The following is a 7455-nucleotide window of genomic DNA, read 5'->3' on the forward strand; positions in this document are numbered from 1 at the left end:
TCGGGAGTGGGCAGAGGTGGGAGCATTAACAAATGCTGCTGTAGGTAAGGGATAGAGGAACTGTGTCCAGATGGACAGGCGACCTAGCCACGCATTCCCAAAAGAGAAAAGCTCCATGTGTCTCTTACTTGGCCTTGTATCCAGCCTTCCCAGGCTCATCCAATTCTGCAGGATCGCGTTACCAGCAGACTGGCCTAAATCCCTAAAGATGAAAGGCATTCCCTCCCCTGGTTGGCCCCCAAGTGTCTCCTGTGAAGCATTCCTGCTGCAGGAATGCTGCCTGCATTGCCCCCTCCTTTATTTCTGCACACATACCGCGCTGCCTGAGGCACAGAGCAGTGCTTCTAAAGACTCTGAAATATGCCTTGGAGACACTCAAGTGTCCTGTCAAAACTAGATATGGGCCCGAATGTCCCTTGACCCTTGGGGAAGCTGGCATAAGGAGGCATGATCACTGTTTTATCCACTTTCTCACCCATTCAGTGGAATTAGCAGATCGCTCTAAACAGGTGCCTTCACCTCATTGCAAATCAACCTTCTCTCTGCCGGGAGAATAGACTGGGCAGCCTTTGGCTGAGTGGCATGCTTCCCACCCTGGGTCCAAGGAGCCCTGGTGGCCTTCACCCTAAGGGGTCCTGTGGTCATCCTAAACAAGTGTCTTATTTAGGTGAGCCCCATGTGCTTCGGAGAAAGCTGCTCCATTCTCATGTGCTTTCTCCTGGCCTTGGGTCTAGTTCCTGCTCCCTGGTGCTGCTTTCTCTGCTGGGTTTGACACACCTCTTCTGGAGCTGAGAAGAACACAAGCTAGAAAACAGACTAGTCTCAAGCCTATCCACAACTTCTCATGGCCACTATTGCATGCTCCAGCTCCAAAAGAGTTGACTGTAACCGTGGGTGCCAGCACACCTGTTGGTGAAGTGTAGATGCACTGAAGTAGCTCAAGTTGCTTTCCTTGAGAGGGCGCTGTAGACAGATTTCCGTATAGACATCCCATTACAGCACAAGTTTTAAAATTCCCCGTGCAGCCCTGAGGCCCTGTGAAAACAAACCAGAGAGCTCCCTCCCAGCAGGGCAGGTGGAATTCGAAGGCTCCAGCACTGGATCTATTTATGGCCACTGTATAATTAGATATGGGTCAAAGTATACAGCGGTTACTGTTCAGAATCCTGGGCAAGCTTCACCCAGACCTGTGGCCAGCGTTCCGGCTCACACGTGATCTGCTAATGGGAGCTGCTGAGGGCTATGAAGGTGGAGAAAATTGGGCACAAAGGTGAGAGTTGTCTTGTGAGTTAGCGTGATGTTAGGGATTGTGGAATAACATGTTATTTTGAGGAATTTGTGACTGGCTGAGAGGGCTTTGGACTTGGTTTTTAGGCTGTTCTTAGAAGTTACTTGAAAATGACTTGTCTGTTTTCAGTCCCCCAATGCAGTATTTAAGGTTCCTTGTCAAGCTATTATTTTGAATGAATGTATTTAACTGCAGTTCAGGGTTAGGTTTCCTATGGCCCTGCAGCTGGACAATGTGAGGCCAGTTTGCTAGGCACTGAGGATCAGTACAGAGATTCTCACTGGTTTTGCTGCTGTAAGTGCTACACCAGTGACCCTAATGTATTAGGCCAGTATATCCCTCTGGCCACCAGCCCTACACATCCATGCTCCGATTTACCAGGGGTCTTAGCTGGGGCGCAGAGCAGCCTCAGGTGACGTGAATGGGAGGTGGTGGACGCTTTGTCATCCGGCATCGGCTTAGTCTGGCAGAGTTACTACAAACCACTACTCTAGCCTGAGCAATCCCACTTGTAATGGGGTCTCTCTCCTGGCAGAGTCCCGAGATAACAGGGTTAAAAAGAAACCTTCTGCAAGTATGTTATGGTGTTAGTCTGAAGGATTGGTTCCGAGGGGGCCCAGATGATGTCACAAAAAAGTGTGATGAAAATCCCATTGCTCTTGTTCTGAAACACCTGCTGGTGTTCAGCACCCCCAAGTGGCTAGTCAGGAGTAAAACTTTTTGTTCTGAAGCTTACTACTGAATTAGGTTACTGCCGTTTCCTGGTGTGTAAATTCACTATAAGAGCCTAACGACTCCATCAAAGGACACAAGAATAACTTTTCCAGACGCTGCCATGCCTTGGTTTCCAGTGCCAACAAATCCTGCTCTTGCTTCTTCCTCTGTGGCCTTTAGAGGAGCCGTGTAGGAAGGCAAAGCATTGCATACTAAGCTCTGCTCTCCTCCTTGGGATCCCCTCTCAAATAAATGTATATATTACATATACTGCATGGAAAGAAGCTTCAGACAGAGACTGGAGCAGCAGCATCCAGAACCTGATATTAGTCGAGGGAGTTATGTAGTCTCACAATTTTTTTGCCTGTGGGGCCAACCCAATGTGCCCTTTCAGTTTGAATTGTCTTGTTCTCTGCTTTCTGAGCATCTGTGCAAGATATTTACAGGCGTTTCCCTGTCTGTCTACTTGGAGATCGAGGTGTTCTTATGTATCTCTGATTATCCATATCATCTAATTTCTCCGTTGCAGTTTTGGGCTGTACCTCCTTTTTTCACTGGTTTGCTGAATGTGTGCTCTAGGTCAGACCCAGCTTGTTCTCTTGTAGCCGAGGTGAGAGTGTTCATTTTCTCACAGCTTCGGTTTTGCTCTCTGGTCTTTCAAACCTTTGTTCCAGGACCCAAATCACACCAGTCATCACCTCTGTTGGTGTTGTTTGTTAGCTGTGGTGGGTATTCCTCCATTCCAAGCGCTTTGTCTGATCTTCCCCTTTTTTCATTTGCTGACCTCCATTGGCAAATCACGTGCCCTGGCCCATTGTTCTTGTAAACCCATTGCATCGGGAGCTGGTTCCTGTCGAAGATGTTGGAGTTGTGTGTTTGCTCAATGAGGTGGGGAGCGCAGGAGATGCCAGTTTCACTCTGCTGTGCAGCCTCACCCACCTGCACGGCAGGATTTCCTTGGCAGAGACTAGCTGCCACCAGTGTCCAACGGAGAAGCAGGTAAAATCTGGCAGCTTTATGAGCCTGGCATTAGCAAGTAAACAGTCAGCCCCTGGGAATCTTAGCCTCATGGAGGCAGGCTCTTCTACTCTGTTGTTCACTCGCTGTGAGCCCACCAAGGGAAAGGTGCACGGTGTTGTGATGAAATGTCCCTTGGTGCTCTATAAATCGAGAGGCTGAGATCACGTGCAAATAAAAATGTGAACCTGGGGACACTTTGTGTTTTCTTCCTATGTATTTGTCTAAGGTGTTTCCTATTCCATTGGACTAGAGGTTTATAGCCTTAGAAAGTATCTATTAAATATGATCTCTGTGTTGGCTAAATGGGCAAACACGTTGGCTCCTTTAGATATACTTACGGGTCTCGTTTAGGAAACACTAACAGGTGTGACGAGGCATGAATTGTAATGTGTTACTGAAATCTCCCAGCAGCAGGGAAGTGCAGTGTGAATGAATACAATGCAGTGTACGGAATGAAGTCTTACTGCAATTGTGAAATGTTGTTGTTGTTTGTCTATGTATAATAGATAACACTGCCTTACCAAAGCTCTTTGCAAGCTGCTATATACAGTAATCACTTCATGCACCACTAAACTGCAGGAGATCTGTAACACCTCCCACGATGTTTGGAATAGGAACTGAAAGCACTTCTTCCAGCTGGGACGACAGGGCTGACGTGTAGAGGCAAGGTATACTTACTCACATTGGAATTTGGGATGGGAGAGCTGCTCTGTTCTTCTGAAACATGCCAGGGAATGTTTAGTCACCAAGTCATTGAGCCTGAATCTCCGTTGCCACGTTCCATGTGCAGGCATTTACACATGTGCAGAGTAGATGCAAAATGCTGCCAAAGCTGAATCATAGCTTTTTCCACGGGTGGTAATGACCGCACAAGGGGTCAGATCTTCAAAAGAGCCTGCAGTTAGCACCCCTATTTTGACACACACGGTCAGATTTTTCAAAAGAGCTCAGTACTCAACAGGTGAGCTTGAAAATCTGGCTACCAATTTGGGGGCATAAATGGGTGCTGAGCGAGCCCTTCTGAAAAGTGTGGCCAAGGTGCAGGGCACTAGAGAATCAGACCCATTCTTTTCCTTCTCATCTGAGAGCACCAGGCGAGCTCCTCCGCTGCTGTACCTTGCCATAGTTCTGCTGAAGTTCGCCAATTTACACTAGCTGGAAATCTGACCCTGTGGTGCTGATGCAGTTAGAGGCCAGTAATTGGGGCAGTAGGGTAGCAACTGCTCTTAGTGGAAACAAAGAGAACAGATGACTTTTGTATTAAAAAATAAATAGGAACTTTCTGATCTCGAGCAATTCTCTAAGGCAGATGGGAGATTATTTCGAAACAGCTTTCCAACAAAAATATTTGACAGTCAATTTTTCCTTCACGCTTCTGCCAAGCTTATTTTATTATGGACCTTTAAGGGGCCTATTGCCATGAAATGTGGGTACATGATATTGCTTAAATTTTGATTTTAACATTTCTGAGTTTGAGGAGCAAAACCATGATGCTCCCCTGTAGTTATAAATACAGAGAAAGGAGAGAGACCTTGCCAGTCACACAAAGCAGTGGTAGGCAAACAGCTGAATCAGTCCATCTTTCTAAACATGGCCAAGCTTATTTTTGATGGGAACAGACTGCAGAGGCAGTTCCATTGCAGGTAAAGCCACCGGCTGATATCTCCAGTATCTAAAGGTGTGGTTCTAATCACAGGTACATTACGTTTCTGTGAGCAGTATGCCACTTCTCTCTCTTGGGTCCTTCCACCACAATCCTAGGCTTTTTCCAGTGTTGGGCACATGATACGTCCTGGTCTGTAGCCCTAGTGAGATCTCCGATGGTGCATGGTTCCTCCAGGAGCTGGCAGACCTACAGATGTTCCAAGGTCTGTGTTTCACAACAGTCAGACGTGCCTGAGGTGTTGGAATACTCCCAATGCCAGATATTGGCTTTTGGCCTGCTACCTCTTGTTCAGCGGCAATTTAAACATCTCCAGGTCAACCAATGCTTCTCCGCACTTGCGGGAAGGCAAAGGCCATGTGCATTTTGATGTCCTTGTCGAGTATTTTGAGCGGTGGGCACCACATTTCCAGCCATGCACAGTCTGTGATTTTTTTTTTTTTTTTTTTTTTTTTGAGCAGTTTCCTTGCAACGAGGAAGCTTTTTGTGATTTCAGGTGGCGAACTGCCATGGTGTGGCCATGTTGTCTGGCATCTTCAACCTGTCCTAATCATTCCATTTTGGTTGTGACCACTCTGCCAATGTCTGGTGGAGCGATTCCAGCAAGTCCAAACAGGCTGCTCACGTCTGTTGGTTTTAGACATCCTGGGAAGGACCGGCAGCTGTCATTCAGCACACGAGCCAGCTGCTTTGTGTGAGCCGACCTTTCCCCCACCGGCCATGCATATTCAGCCATCGAATAGCAAAGTGCAAGCAGGGTGGCTCTTAGTGTTGCTGGTTTGGTTCCCCATTTTGAATTTTCCAGCTTCCTGAGTATGGTACGCTTGGTGCTGCAGCCTTAATGTGGACCTTCTATGGTGGGGATCAGCACCCTGCTGCTGCTTGCCAGCCATTTGTCTGTGTGCAAGCTAGCCTTCCCTACAGGCTGAGCTGCTCCCAAACCCCAGTCCTTCCATTTGGAGAAGCCCTCGGGGTTACGGGCTGGAATTCCCATAACTGAAGGGGGGGGGGTACTGAATGATACAGCTGGGCTCCAGCAACTGCCCCAAATGTTTGAGAAGTGCGGAGCCACCCAGCGCAGGTTTGGTAACTGACAGTAGTTAGTGATGCTCCCAGCTGTCTCAGGGGAAAGAGATTGGACCAGTTCTTGCCAGGGAAATAGAAACTCGCTTTCAAATATTTTGTTTTCAATCTGATTGTTTCCAGTGCTGAAATGCACATAGACCCGGCGAGGCCAAGGCAGTTAGCTGTGTAGTCTGTAATCTCCCAACCATTTCTGGGCACTTGGGGCCTGCCCCACCTCCTTTTGAAGTCAACGGAGAGAGACTCGTTCACTGTGAGGGGGGCTGGATTGGGCCCTCTATGGGAGAGGCTGGAGTGCTTTAACTAACCCACATTGGAAGCAGGGCCTCCCAGAAGGGGGGGCAAGTGGGGCAATTTGCCCCAGGCCCCGCAGGGGCCCCCATGAGAATATACTATTCTATAGTATTGCAACTTTTTTTTATGGAAGGGGCCCCTGAAATTGCTTTGCCCCAGGCCCCCTGAATCCTCTGGGCGGCCCTGATTGGAAGCAGGTTTTCAGGAACTAAATTGTTCCAACAACACTCATGTGTGTCATGTTTAGAAGTCTCTAACAGGCTTGTGCTGCAGTATTAGTGTTAGTTTAGCTAACAAACTGGCTGCCTTTGTGTTCATGACAGCCATCTCCCCCCCACCCTACCCCAGAGTATTTAAGCCCTGGGGTGTTTAAATATAATAAAGTATGGTAAGCCCCCAGGAAGCTGTGTCTGTCAGCTCCCCAGCTAGGAAAGGAGGTTTATTCACCTCATGTCCCGTGCACTTTCAACACATGAGCCTCTAGCCTTTTCTCCTTCTCCAAGTTCTGGCCACACCTCTTGATGGGAATCTGAAGAATGTGTCCAGGGAAGCTTTGCCCTGTGCCAGTTCACTGAAGCCTTCTGTCTAAACCCAGTACAACACACCTAGGCAGGGATCCAGGGAACCAATGAGAGCAGATCCCTTGGTGCTGCGCGGCAGAAGGTTCTGACCTGCTGATGATTTAGCTAATGCAGCTGGTCTCCAGCGTACTTTACAGAGCCAGGGCACTTTACAATCTGCAATATACAGACATACCCTAAGCTGTCTTTCCCGCTGGGGTTTTCTACTTCAATGGGGCTGCCACGTGGAGCCAAAAGGTTCCTGTGTTTCCAGACTCTCATGCAAGGGCCTGATGCAAGAGGGTCTCTACTTGGTTCCAAGGGCAAGATCTAATGCGTCAAGTAACGTCACGGCTGCCAGACCAGTACTAACAACTGCAGAGGCGGGGACAGTGCAAGTTTCCTCCTGCCAATCGGAGTCAAGAGTGGTGTGGAGGAATCCTGGCCAGAGATGGCCCATGCAGCCCTTGGCCGCTCTGAGGCGGTAGCAATCAGTGCCCAGTTGGTGATGCGGCCTCTGTTTTAGGTGAAAACCATGGATTCGTTTGATGTTGGCTGCTGCTGAAAGAGTTTTCAGACGTTGCCCCCCCCAGGCTCCTTTTGAGCTGCTGAAATTCTCCGTCACCCAAAGCTAAGGCCATCCGTTATCCAGGCTCTAGCGCAGCTGTGCATGGGAGGGGAAAGAAGCCCAGGCCGTAACTCTTGGAAAGGGAGCAGCTCTGTCTTACAGCTCCAGGGTACGCGCTGCAAAGTTTGTAAAGAGTGTTGGTCCATTGTTGAAGAACTAATTAACATTAAAAAGGTTGTAGAGCAGTTTTTAAACTAGGAGATGG

This window comes from Emys orbicularis, chromosome 2 (assembly GCF_028017835.1).
Source record: "Emys orbicularis isolate rEmyOrb1 chromosome 2, rEmyOrb1.hap1, whole genome shotgun sequence".
NCBI classification, from domain to species: Eukaryota; Metazoa; Chordata; order Testudines; family Emydidae; genus Emys; species Emys orbicularis.